At 35.5% G+C, this 14,373-nt stretch overlaps 1 long non-coding RNA gene across 1 annotated transcript; it reads left to right on the top strand.

Moving 5' to 3' along the window:
• The first annotated feature begins 6,890 nt into the window (after positions 1 to 6,890).
• Positions 6,891 to 14,170, top strand: LOC128852063 (uncharacterized). The gene is made up of 4 exons (XR_008449674.1): positions 6,891 to 7,026; positions 8,151 to 8,218; positions 12,949 to 13,074; positions 13,469 to 14,170. It is a non-coding gene; the product is annotated as an uncharacterized LOC128852063 (long non-coding RNA).
• Positions 14,171 to 14,373: the final 203 nt, after the last annotated feature.

Below are 14,373 nucleotides of genomic sequence, written 5' to 3'. Positions count from 1 at the left end.
CAATTGCTGCTTAGGTTTGCTCAGGAACCGGTAAGCAAACATCAGTTTATCCTCCGTGTTTATGATTGGCCTACATTCTGAACATAAACTCTGCGTACAAGAGTAAAGTTACTAGATGAATTTTTAAAAAATTTGCTAAAGATTTTCATTTTTAGAAAATTAGTATTATTAAGAAGATATCAATATATTTGTATTAATTAGAAACAATACTTTATTACACTACTGTCAGACAACTATTGGTCATGGTAAAAAAAGAAATATCTCTAAGGGTGTGGGTGTGGGCATTACATTTATTTCTCAGACTAGGCTCTCAGCATGTTCCATTTACACAAGAGAAAACCCTTCAATTATAAGATCCTTAATTTACCCAGGAAATTTCATAAGGAAAATGATTAATTACTTTAAGCAATCAGTTTTACAGATAATCACAGTTCTTTATTTAAACTGAAAAAGCAAAAGGATACCTTATGAATAAAACATAAAGGAAAAAATCTTTTAGTTTATCAAGTCAGCATTGAAATATTTCTTCAAATAGACTATTGTTAAAATTATACCTCTGTTCATATTATTAATTATAGAATTATTTTGTGTTAATACAGTTGGAACTTGGGCTTTAGCACAAAGTGTAAGCAAAGGTTCTGTTAAAATGGCCTGTTTGCTTATATTTATATTTATATTCTTATTCAGTTGAGTTGACCCTAACAGCCAGAAACACATTACACATGGAAATAGAAAACCAGTACTGAAAAGCAGAAGAGTTCTTGTGATTATGCATACTCAACAATTATTCAGTGACCTGTTGTTTTTTTATACTGTCCAAAAGAGTAGTGGCAAAGAATATTCCTGGGAGAAACGTGACCTAATGAGAGATACGTAAGTTGCATCCACAGAAGCTCTCAAGTTAGGTCCTTTTTCAGAGTTTGCGTGCTAAAGCAGGCAGAGGAACACCTGCCTTGGCTTTTGTTAGCTGGATGTTGCTCTAATTGCTCAAGAATTTTGTGTTCTGAATATAACCTAATTTTACTGTGAAACCCCCAGGCATTTATGGCGTTGAGTGGCCAATAGGCATCCTGTTTCAGAAGTGCTACTTAATACATAAGTGCCTAAATTCTTCTGCAGATCTTTAACACTGAGAGCCTGAATAATGTTTGAGTCAAGTATTCTAGACGCTGGAAGAAAACTAGGGAAGGAAAACATTCCCACATTCAGACCATCAAATTCTCTTGTTAACCACTATTTTATCTGGTGTAGATAGATCCAATACAAGGTATATATGGCATTGTTATTACCCATGGTCCGAGGATTAGAACCAGATGATCTTTAAGGTCCCTTCCAGCCCCAACTATTCTATGATTCTATGAATGTGCTGCTCAGCACCGAAATTTACACTACTCTTACTGGAACAGAGGTATTATGATTAGAAACATCAGCTCACATCTGAGAGGTACCAACCTGTTTACATGGAGTGATTTGCCAAAAACCCCATAGTTTTAACTGTGTGTAGAAGTGCTGTACAGGAGGAAATTTGAATACCCCAGCTTAGGGAAAATAATGTTCATAACTACCCAGACTGTCTTTATGCATCTTAGATTGAATGTATAAGGCTCTTGTGTGGTAGACAAAGGAAGAATAATGGCTATTTGCAGTGGTGCGGATGGTTTTGCCATTCTGCTGCAGTGGTGCCCTGCCTGTAAAGCATTCTGAATGTCTTGTTAAAGCAGGTAAATTTCAGCTGAGAAGCAACTGAACCTTTGATGGACAGATAATGTTTTACCATTATTTAAAATTTTCATCTAAAGTGCAGTTGTGTCAATTGATAGGATTTCTTTCTGGAAGAGTAGACTCCTAGAATTTTTTCTTTTAGTAGGAATTGATTATTCTTGTAGCTTTTCCTAGAAGGATAAATTCATATTTAAAACATTTCTTACCAGAATGGACATCTCCTCTAAGGAATACGTTGGCACTTTACTTTTCTTATTTTGTATTGACTCAGCCCATGGGAATAACACATTTATTTGGAAGTACGACTTCAGTGGGTTTGTAGGCTCAATTTAAAGGTCAAATTTGAGTGATGGGGTATGACATTGGAGAGACCGGCAAAAAAAAAAGCTGTAATGCTATTACACTTTTTGCAGTGACAATTTCTTACTGAAAGATAACTAGCTGCATAAAAGAAAGAGCCCCCACCCCTGTATTCCATGAATTATGCACAATTTTGCATCTATCCATTACTGTTTTCATTCTGGGAACTTATGTTAATAGAGAGCGTGCTATTGATTTCTTAACTGTTTGCATAGTCAATATACCTAGCAGTCCTCATTTTTTTTTCCCCAGTCCCTAGCTCACGGAATACATTTGGTCACTTTGTGCTCCCTCTTCTGTCTATTCTAGTTTGAGAATTACTGTTTGCATGCTAGGGAAGAAGTGCTTGCTGAGTTAATATCCCTCTTGCTCCTAAGGGAAAGAAGAGCATTACATTGCAAGGAAGTGGACTGAAATACGTTTTTGATGGGAGTTCTTTTAGTCCTTGCCCTGCTTGTCCCTCAGTTTACCTGTGACCTTGAGTCAAATCACCTTTCCATTTTCTTGCCAGCACAAGTCCCCGACTGTCACAGAGCTGCAGAAGCATGCAAGGCTCTTTCCAGTTGTCTGAAGAAGACCTCATCTGCCTTTTCCTCATGAGGCAATCTGTACCAGATTTGCACAGTGATATTTCCCATGTATCTTCCTTCACCTTCCTGTGTTCTCCAAGAATGCGGTATGTTTACTCAAGTCTTGGCTCACCAAAGCCTGGTTAATGGCAGCTTCAGCCAGCTGAGCCCTGCCGGTACTCCTGTGCTCCATCTACGATACATGTTGTGTGTCCTTGCTTTCCCACTATTTCCTTAAACATTGCCTTGTCTAGACCAAAGATTTTGCAAGTACCAGTTCTGCCTACAGAGATGCTTGCAAAGCAATGGGTATACATATTTCAACATGTATATTTAATTTGAATTGAAAGCTCATGAATATAATATTTTTCAAATGGGAAGTATGAAGCTTGAAGTTTCTGCGTGATCTCTCTTTACAGATTTCTTGTTCTAAATTTTATTACTGTTGCTCTAAAACTTTGCTTTATATTTAATTAAAAAATAGGTATGCTTATAATGATTTGATCTAGATTTTTGTCACTCAGGCTTGGGTAACGCTGCTAAAAACAAAATGAGATGCCAGACAGCATCGATTTTAAATTTCTGTTTTGTCTTCTACAATGTGTACTTTTTGTTGATGGAGGAAAGGTAAGAGATGAAAATTCTAAAGGCTTGTATAATAACATTTAATTTAAAGAGCCTGCATGCTGAATGTAGTCTGAAACTACATTTTGAGACGCAGTTTTGTATGTTTTATGTATTAACACGCCATCTGCTTTTCATGGAAGAAAAGGGTACAGGAGGTTTTTCTGTAGCAATCATCTTTGGAAACAAAACAAAACATGTTTTATATTAGCATAGCCCTTTGAGGAACGACACAGCATTAATTGCATAAAGCACCTTAGACAATTATTGCTTCAGAATTTTTAGAAGCCTTGTAACCTTATTTGGTGCAAACCATGAAAAAATTACTTGAATAAATGGAATTACACAGAGATCGGTTATTAACTTCAACTGATTCTATCCCTTGTACCTGTTCCACAGAAAGTGGAAGATTTTGGGGGTGTTTGGTTGGTTTTTTGAGGGTTTGTTTTGGTTGGGGTTTTTGTTGTGGTTGGTTTTTTGTTTGTTTGTTTGTTTTTACGGCTGAAGAAAAAGCCCCTAGAAATTTTGGGGCCAAAAAATAGCGTAAGATAAATGTGCCAGCAGCACTTGAAATAAATGCAGACAAAATAACTCTATTTAGTGTACACATCTGGTTCCTTGTAATTATTCTACCTGTAAGCTTTGGGATGTTGAACTAAGGATCTTCTGAAAATCCAAGCCCGAGCAAAGACATTTTAGGAATACATATGACCGCAGGTGCCGGGTTAGAATAGCTGAAGTGTAGCATTGTTATTTTTGAATACTAGAATTGTGAAATTCCCAATTCTAATGTCAGTATATGTTAATAAGGCTGTACAGATGACATTAAATATTTCATTGGTAGCAAATTCTCATTTGTATCTTATGTATAATAGTTTCCTGGAAGCTTTGATTTCAGTTAACAATTTGTTGTGGCTTGTACAAGGTGATCATTGTTCTAGATTCCAAGGGTGACAGGGGCAGTAACAGGCAGACTGCCAGACTAGGGGAGCAGTAAGTAAATGCATTTATCATGTTCTTATGTATGAAGATAAAAAAAAATTTGTAGAAATAAACTGTTGTGTAAAAGAGACATAAGAAGATTATATATATAAAAAAGGAAATGATCAATAAAGGCTGTTCTTAGGATGCTGTGACCACTGGCTAAGTGCTGTGAAATGTGGGTAGACAAGAATGAATTAGGGATTCACTGGTAATTGGAACTGCTGATAAGGATCTGTCATTAAGGTCCAGAGTACAATCTGATAGCAAAGGAAGTTATTTATATAGCGCATCACGCTCAGTTCATTAGCAAACAAAATACTGATCCGGGGAACTAGTAGGAGGATGGACGTATTTCCTCATAGTCAAAAAAAAAAAAACCAAACATAAAAATATGTTGCATGAAAATAATGGAAGTTAGAGTACAGTGTGTGCAGCATGAAAAACAAGTGTGTTTTTATCCACACAGAAGAAAGGGAAGAACGTCCAGCATACGACAGAACATGCAGCAAGCAAATTGTTGTTTGTCAGTCAAAATACAGGGAAAAAGGGGCACTTTAATATGTTAAATTATATATGAAGATTTTGTATGAGACTCCAGCAGCGTGCTGGGCTACAAAATGCCAAGATTAAAATCATTATGCTCTAACCTCAGTTTGACTTCAGTGGAGCTATGATAGTTTACACAGTCTGGAGTCTGACATTTTAAATGGTGGTCTGAAACTTAACCCAGCATTTCAAAACAGCTTTACAGGAACACATATTTACTGCTCTTATTCTGATGTCCTACATAAAAGCATACCTTTCATAGAGCTGTAAAAATTAATGTTAACTGAAAATTTGCGCTCTTCCCCCAACACCTCTTGCATTCAGAGGTTAGTGACCAGGAGGATGCAAAAGGAATAGTTAACAATGTTCTTATAGGAGAAAATAAAAGAGAAACCCAGAACATATTTTAAAAGATCGATTGCTATTAAAAATCGAGAAAATAATACTGTACAATTCTACGTAAACAAAAATAAAAGGGTAATGATACTTTCTTAACAAAAGAAACATCCATAAATTAACCTCAAAAGAAATTAATCCACAAATTTCATGATTATAGTCAACTAGTAAAACACATAACCCTCAGATTCATGACATCTTCATGAAATTATTTTAGATCATGAGAATGGTGGCTCTGCCCACATACATTTCTACCACAAATATTAAATGTGATCCAGGTAATACAAAAAATCTACTCTTATTTAATGTTATTTGGTAACTAAATCCATAAGTTCCAAAAAGATTCTGAAGCCTTATACTACCAAATATGGTGTTTCAGATTTTATTTTGTTTTGTCATGAATAGATTTTTAACCTAGTCCTTACTGGGTTAAAACATTATTCCTACCAGTGTGTGTGATTTAAATACCAAATACGCAAATACATTTGTATATATTGAATGCATAGTATCAAAGTGTCCATTTAATTTTTTTATTTTCCAAGCAATAACTGAGTCAAGAAAGACATATGGTGTTGAAAACGAATTTTGCACAAAGACATGATTTTGTGAACATGATATTAATCTGAAATATTTAATTCTTTAATTTGGTAAAATGCCTGTAAGTCTGATCAAAACCTTAAGTTCATAGTGGTTTTCTTCTTGAGTTTGACTGAACAGGAGCCAAACCTACTTTATTTGTTTACATGGGTATTTCTGAATCTTTTAATATTTGTGTGTTTTAATGCTGGGAGGTCACTATTTAGTCATTGTTAATTCTATTCGGTTTCTGTAAGTTCTCTACAGTCATATTACAGCACTCGTGTTAGAAGGGTATCCAATCAGCAGGGTTGGGATTGGTCTTATTAAATATTAAATTATCACTATACGTTACATAGATGTTCAGACTACATAGGTACAAATAATAGGACGTAATCCTGTTTCTTGTGCTTAAGTACTAACCTTGTTAGTGTCAAGAGGTTGAAAGTACTATATGTGCTTTTTGGTATATATGCAGTACTATATCGATGGCAATCTCTTAAATGATATTTTATATAGGGTTTTCTTCCCTAAAATGAATGCTAAGGGTTTTCAGTTAGTCACACTGGCCTGGATGAAGGCAGGGACCTACAAAGGTTTTCTGGATTTGTGCATCCAAAGGAAAACTGATGACACCTTAAAGTAACTACGGCTTTCTTATAGCCCGGGTTGCTATTGACTTTATTAATTCATTTATTTAGGTTTAAGAACTCCACACTAAAAACTGCCCCACGCTTAAAACTGCCCCACACTTAAAAATGCCCCTCCAGTACTCTGAGGCCCCATGACAGATACTTGAAGGAGAGTAAAGGTGAGTTACACCATTAATCACTGTTACCTCAGAAGTAGCAAATATATAGGCACTGCCTTGTTTGACTTCTGAAATATCTTAATAAAAACGTATCTGTTTAGACAAAATTTCTGTTACTGGTCATTGGCCTTATTCACCTTTCTATTTTTTATACTTAAATTGATATTTTGAAATGAAGAAAACAACTTGTAAAGCATGGAAACTCTTGCCATTGTTCTCCATTACACCGTGGATGCTATGCAGTGTGTAAATCTTATAAAGAGAATAATTATACAATTTATATTCTTTCTAGGTCCAAATTAACAGGTGCTTTGAGGTAAAACGTGGATGAATTTTCCTTAACCAGACTGATGTCACAAACAAGATAGCTAAAAACTGCCTGAGGATATCTTCAAATGAAGTTATATTAAGATTGTGTCCAATGTTCTTTATTACAAGGTGAGGACACTCAGAGCAAATAGAAAGTGATGGGTTTTTTTTTCATTCTTCATAGCCCTTGTTCAAACTCTACTTTGTAATGTTATTTATACTTATTTTTTGTTTTATGAAACTTTACTTTTGAAGTGCCATTTTAAATTGCTTATAACTTTTTATTACCTAATACAGTTAGGCAACATTTTAGAAATACAGGGACTGTGTGTGGTGAGTTTTTTCCATCTCTGAGTACATGGCAGCAGCCAGCCCTACCAAGACTACTGTAATGTTTATTGCTACCAGCAAATGACCTCATGACCAGAGTCAGCATGCTCCCATGCCACTTCTCCTTGTATGTTTTCTGTGCCGTTTTGGCCTGTATTTCTCCCTCGGATGACGCTATGGCTATTCCCACTTCCCAGTGCAGCCATTTGAGAAAGCCAGGTCTGATTTACATTTACACTCTTGGTATGAAAATTGTGTATAAGGAAGAACAGTATCCTATGGATTCCTGGTTTCTCTTCATGGTCGCTATGTTGACACTTTATTGCACATCGTGTGTGTCATATAGGTTATATCAATAATTACCCGCTTGGTTGCACTTCACAAGTTCCCATGGTCCAGATCAACCACTCATACTGTGTGCTTGGTTTCTTTTCCTTAATGGCAATAGGACTGTTTATTCTCTTAGGGTCTTTTTTCATCCTTAGATACAGACTTCACAGTACAGCTTATGCACCCAATCTTATTTTGGATGTGTAATTGTTCCTGTATAAAACAACAAGGGCATTCCTATAATAATGCAGGCATAGGAGTAAAGCTGAAGCCCGAGTTCTTCCGTATTACTTTGCTACTTGGGCATAGGCTATTGTTTATGTGAAAAAAAGAATCAATCGTATTTTTGTGACTGTATCATTATCAAAACAAGCACTTGGCTTACAAAACACAGCGATTAGAAATGGCTTTGATTGCTGTTTATCTATAACTGTTTATAATTTTAAACTTCACAGTTTTAGAAATTTTACTATAGAAACCATGCTTTTATGATGAAAAGTCTTGGATAATTTTTCATGTGGGTGTATTATTTTCCATACAAGGTTTATTGATTCTTTCAAGATATTTTACATTATTCTTTTTGTATTACTCAGTTACAAAAGCTCAAAACACATTTGGGACCAAGTCTGACGATCTAGTCTCACACAGCTGTGCCAAATGGGTAAGTTATACTCTTACCCAATATGATATTAAAATAAACTGAACATTAAATATATTGAGAATGTCAACATTTTCTACCTGAAATGAGTGAAGACATTAATTAGCAAGTTAGATGTGTTATTAATATACTGTGCTGTCTATGTAAAATTATTTTTAAATAGTACTTAGAAGTACTTAATATTCAAATTATTTTTCTAGTGAAGTTCATGTTGTTCTAGTGAAAGACATAATAATTTAGACAATTTGTCCTCAACAGTTTCAAGAACTTGAGAGTATAGGAGCTTCTCTTTGAAAGTTGTAATAGCTGTTAGCAAAAAGAGTAACACTGGCATGCCACATGGTGTGAAATAGTGATGAACTCTCCCGTTTGAGTGCTTACATGAGAAATTCTAACCCTCTTCAAGTTAGATACAGTATTCAGTCTTACTGGCAAAAGTGACTTGGCATCACAAAGGATGGGGCGGTGGTGGTGGGGTGGAGTAACAGCTATTTTAGTACCTTTGGAACTATTTCTTTGTGAATTAACCTGGGACCAGAGGCAATTCTTCACAGTGTCTGATAGCATCTTCCCTTTCCTTCATTATGTTTCACTGATTTTCCTTTTTCTTTTTCTTCAAATTTCTAAGTTTTTCTGTGTTTTAATAAAAACGTAGCTGTTTATTAAATATATCTGATTAGGAGGTATTTATCATACAGCATTTACTAGAACACCATCAGCTCTTCTTTGTACAACTGTCTGCCTCATTCATTCAAATTTGCATTTAGCTAATAGCAACAGGAGATAGTCTGTTCTCCTTCTGCAAACTTCTGATAAATCTTTTTAACAATATAGCAAACTCAACATCAGTATTTTCTCCAGTTTCTTTATAGAGTCTTTTCCTTCTTATAAAACATAAAAAAAAAAAAGGAAATTTTTTGTGTCTTAGGTCATATACAATTGCATGACCAATCTGCAGTTTCAGTACTGTCTGGCCTTCTTACCGTCTGTGAGCATTCATTTCATGGCTTAACGTATGTTTGAGTAGGGTGAGGAAATGAGGGGAAATGAGGAGGATAATCCTTGCTTGTATAAAGAACTCTTGGTATATTGAAAAGAAAAATGAGTCATCTTGCTTTGTGATATTTTGTACGATCTCTATGTTGAGTTGTACAGGACTTAAATGAGTATTAGGTAAAAACATAACCTAAATACAAAAACATAAATATAGAATTTCATTGTTTGGTTCACTGATTTCCACATTTTTCAGAAACAGCAAAGATATCAGTGAAATCACATCAGAAATATGATAAAACCATTAAATATCTCTAAGTGCTAATGGAAAAAAGGAAGATGGAGAGGAAAACTCGTGAAGGTGGAAAATATAAAAGAATATATCTCTTGCTTTGAGGGAAGAAAATGAAGCCCAAAATTAGAATATTTTTTTTACAATGATATCTGTTTTTTGTCCTTGCTACTGCATAGCCACAAAGTAGGTGTGCTAAAAATGAAATTAACTCTGACATACCTGACTTGTATCATCTAAGTACAGGTTGACATGAAATAGCCAATAGAATCAATTGAATCAATAATCTGCATATTGAAAATTCTCTTTAAAAAAGTACTGAATGAAACTGGGAAACGGAATTATTAAAAGGAATAGTAGCATTGGACAATAAAGCCTATTTCTGAATGAAATCCAAAAGACCTTCATTATCTATTTCATCTGCTTATTTTGCAGATGTTTGTTTATATTTATGTTCACTAGGAAGGAAAATCCCCTTAAATTCCAATTTATATAGCACTTCCAAGGCACAGAATTTGTATTAAAAGAAGCCGGAGATCATGCTGAGATGTTGCAGTGATTGGCAGCAACATAAACCACAAATAGGTGTAAGATACCCGTTCCTTCACCTCTCCTAGCCTGTAATAGTCTTGTAAGTTATTTTGTCATCTCATCTCATTCTGCTGTTCACAGGCATGTTGCGTGAAGCAGCCATGCCAAAATGAAAGGCAAAACGTAGGTTGTAAAATGTGTACATAACATTATGGTATTTTTCCTAGCTAGTTCATCTAGCAAAACACCCTTGAACTGTCTATTCAAAAAGAAATGGATATAAAGGTACTTGGATCAGAATTTAACGTCACATAATAACCTAAGTTACATTTCACTACTTAGAATTTTTTCCTTTTTTTTTTTTTTTTTTTGACCAATAGTCAGGAATGTCTTCATGCTCTGAGGTATTGTGGTGACTATATGGCTTCTAAATTTTCATGACTTCAGTTGTTCACAAGTTCTATAAAGTTTCTGTTTAATCTTACTCTTTTCGTCACCTCATTTGATCCATTTTTGTAAAGTTATTTTCTATTAGATAAAATCTATTTCAATGCAGAGGAAAACTGCTGCTAAAGATTGACTATAAATCATCATTCTTACTATGCTTACTATATTTTTCTGTATTTTAGCAGCAAGTACTTTCATAGGTTAAAAAAAAAGAAAAAAATGTTTAAAAAAAAATATGCATATTTCAGGAAAGTGGAAATGAACAGAAGCCCTTCATGTTAATTACTCTTTAAAGTCTGATCTCCTTGTTAATTTTTCTGTACAGTCCAGATGAAAATATCTTGCCTTTTTGACTCCAAAACAAGGGACATTTGCATAGTTGTCTAAAGTGTTTAATAATTCTTACCTTCCCTGTGAAATTAAGCTGATCTGATTTCAGCTAAAGAAGAGATTGCATGTTTCATTATTCTGAGTGACAGTACACTTGCTCCGTGTGGAGAGCCAGGCAGGATGGTCAAAGAAAGGAGCAAGCTTAAAACTGCACTGCTCCCCACTGTGAACATAACCGCTCTTAGTGGATGGGGTTTTTCTCTTTTATTTCACTTTGTTTCCTTTCAGAGTGTTGTATGTGTATGTATAGTCCAAACCAAAACAAAATATACATTAAGATTAAATTAATCTAGGAAGCTTTGCCATTTTATTTTCAAGTGAAAACCAAGCAAAGTACCCAAAACATCCAGTAATGTGCGTGTTGGGTTGTTTTTTGTTTTTTGGGTTTTTTTTTTCATGTATGCTAAAGAAACATTTAATTGCAAGAGCAAATCCAAAGACAATGGCAACAAGCACTTTTCTCCTGAAGGCTGTGACACAGATGATGTCTGTTATTATTAAGATCTAGTTGTAACCCATCCATCTGTTAATCTTATGTGTGTGCTGTAGCAAGTTATTTGTAACTGAAGGTTGAGTAAAAAAAAGGACTTTATTTATTTATAGCAACCCTCCATGAACACAGGATAGTCTACTTATTATAATCTTTTGTTTTTAAAAATGGGAGGGTCTGTATATTTATGTGACCTTTCATTTAGTGAAGCAATCTTGTACTTTCTATAGCTTTTTGCACTTACTGAGTCCTAAGAGAATTTAGTCAAAATGAAGCAGCATGCTTAATGCCTGTGAGTCCTTAAAATTCATTTTAATAACTTTAAATGAAACGCATCACAGGCATCTGAAGAGAGAAAAGAACAAGTCATGAGCAACAAACCATAATCTTTCAACATATTTTGTATCCTATTCAGGCAGATGTTTGGCCTCAAGATATGTAAAGTGGATAGATTTGATTCTTTCTTGAACTCTCTGCAACTTGAACTGGGGAGATGAGAAAGGCTCAGCAGGAAATGAGCTAAATAAAGGAACTAGATAAGCAAAGCAAAGTGCTGGACAATATTGTAAAGTGTAAATTTAAGACTAAATATATATATTTTCCAATTATATAAATTCTACTGACACATGGACGTGGTAATAGCTTGTCTCTAAAAGGATGTGATAACCTTATCAGGACATAATAAGAACACTTGTAACAATGAATGCAGATTTCTTTAATTTACTTACAAATCTAAGACTAGACTCTAATCTTAGACTAGAACGAAGAAGAACTAAAGTCCTTTCTTCCATGTTGTAGTGTACTGAATATATTATTTGATTGCATAACGTATTTCTTTACCTTAACGAGGAACAACTGTATCAAACATTCAGTTGAACCCCACAGCCAATTTGCAGACCGGAGGCAAAATCTGAAGCATCTCAATTAATTCCTCCAGCTCTGCTGTTGCAGTGCCTTAAAGTTGCATTGTGTATGTTATGCATCTACTGTGCCTGTACAGGCGGTGAAGATGGTTAAGTACTTCGGAACAATAATCCAAAAATCCCACAAGAGATATGGAGCAAATCAGTTAGGAAAAGCAGATGCAGGCATATGATTTCTGGCCACTAGAGTAGGAGGCATGTGCCCCACAGCCAACTGTTAACTATCTCCACCTGTCTGAAAACAGAAAACGAGGGCTGTGCACGCACTGCACACTCTGTAGCAGTGGCTTACCAAGCTTCCTCATCCTTACTAAAATACAGCCACTGGAAACAAAAAACCCAACTCTGGTTTTTTTAAGTATAATCACAGAAAGTTTCAGTCATCAACTGAAAACATTGGAGATTTGAATTAATTTCTCTCTGTTGGGGCGCAAGGACTGAGATTTTTTTCCTTCTTCCAACTTTCAAATGATACAAGTAACAGTCACTCTTTTTATTTTTCCGTAAATATTTATGTTTAATAGCTATCTGTCATTTGAAATTATCAAAATATTTGTAATACAACTTTTGGGGTAAATTCTATTTATGTAATAGTAGCAATAGAGAAACCTGGAAGATGAATTCAAGCACTACACAAGGTGAGAATTGCTTTTTTTTGGCTCAACAGCCGCAAATGGCACTCAGACCACGAATGTTGCCAGCAGAGCCCATCTGTTAAGTAACAGAATAAATCAGATGCTGCGAATTTCCAGTGAACTCGGGGACTGAAAACACTGAGAAGAAGCAAATAAAGGTAGGAAAGTAATTTTCACCCTAAAAGTCTAACAGAGCTTTTTGTTTTTATAACCTACCCTTAAGTTGGTCCTTACCCCCACAGCACTGTGATTGATCAGTCCGTTTAAAATGGTTCCAGTCTTTGAGTCCCTGTCTGTGTCTGATTGTATTTCTTAAACCCTAAGGGCAATATAGTCCAGGGTGTAAACATGCTTCTCTTCGTTGGAGCATGATTCTTGAAAGATTTCAGTGTCTGAGCTCTTCTGAATGCATCTTGTTCTCATGTGCAGATGTTAAGTTGGGACTCTGAGGAGAAGGTACTTCAGGTCCTTATTTTGCTTGTTTGGACAGAAATCTAAAAGAGCAGAATTTCTGTTTCGAGCATGCATATGTTACTTCTCACACATATGAAGGATCCTCGAAGACATGAGACCTGAGGAAACGTTGCTACCAATGATCCTGTTCGATGAGCATCTATGTGAATGATGATTGAAGATTCATGCTCCCGTTTGGCTTTGCTGTCACTCTTTGTCAGGTATGTTTCCTGTGTTATCCAGTGGCTTTAACAGGGTAAGATCACTGTTAAATAGCCACGTTCCATGGAACTAGGTCGTTGGTTGAGGGATAATTAAAGTCAGTGATTTAAACTTGTCTTGATGGCTTCTCAGTCGCAGATGTTCAGCGAGGGAGTCTTGTACACTCCGCAGATCTGATCATTGCCTGTCCTGGAAAATCTGACTGCAGCTTGGCCTGCAGCACAGTTTTCCTCTTACAGGGAGGAAAGAGTGATGTTATACACAGGATATCCTATTTTTCTGCATTATTCTTTTGCTACTGCTGCTTGAGGTAGTTGATGTGCATAGGTCTTTATTTTAGGTTATGGCACATGTAGAAAGTGCTGTGCAGGAGATATAGTACTGCATCCTACAGTGCTGCATTGCTTCTGCTACTTTTTAACTCAAACCATTCCAGTACATGTTAAGACAACATCCCATGTTTTTTCCAATGTAAAACTGTGCACTGGGTTCCGTAATCAGGACCACGATGGCAAGCTCGTACAGTGCTTCACTTGTAAGACCGCTGATTGCAATACAGCAGTTTTATTCTGACACCACTTACCCACAACAGAAAGACCCATTCTCAAAAGCACACAAGATTTTTCATTGTGAAGGCTTTAGTATTGGACTTAGCAAGTTTTTCCTGCACTCACTTTAGGCTGTTAATTGCCATGAAGAGTTTCAGTCCAAAACAGCTCTTTTTTTGTTAAAAAAAAAGAAAAAACAAAAAAAAAAGGAAAAAAAAAAGAAAAATCAGCCCT

Source organism: Cuculus canorus, chromosome 4 (genome assembly GCF_017976375.1).
Source record: "Cuculus canorus isolate bCucCan1 chromosome 4, bCucCan1.pri, whole genome shotgun sequence".
NCBI classification, from domain to species: Eukaryota; Metazoa; Chordata; class Aves; order Cuculiformes; family Cuculidae; genus Cuculus; species Cuculus canorus.
The sequence above is the reverse complement of the archived record's forward strand: the minus strand, read 5'-3'. Positions and strand labels throughout refer to the sequence as shown.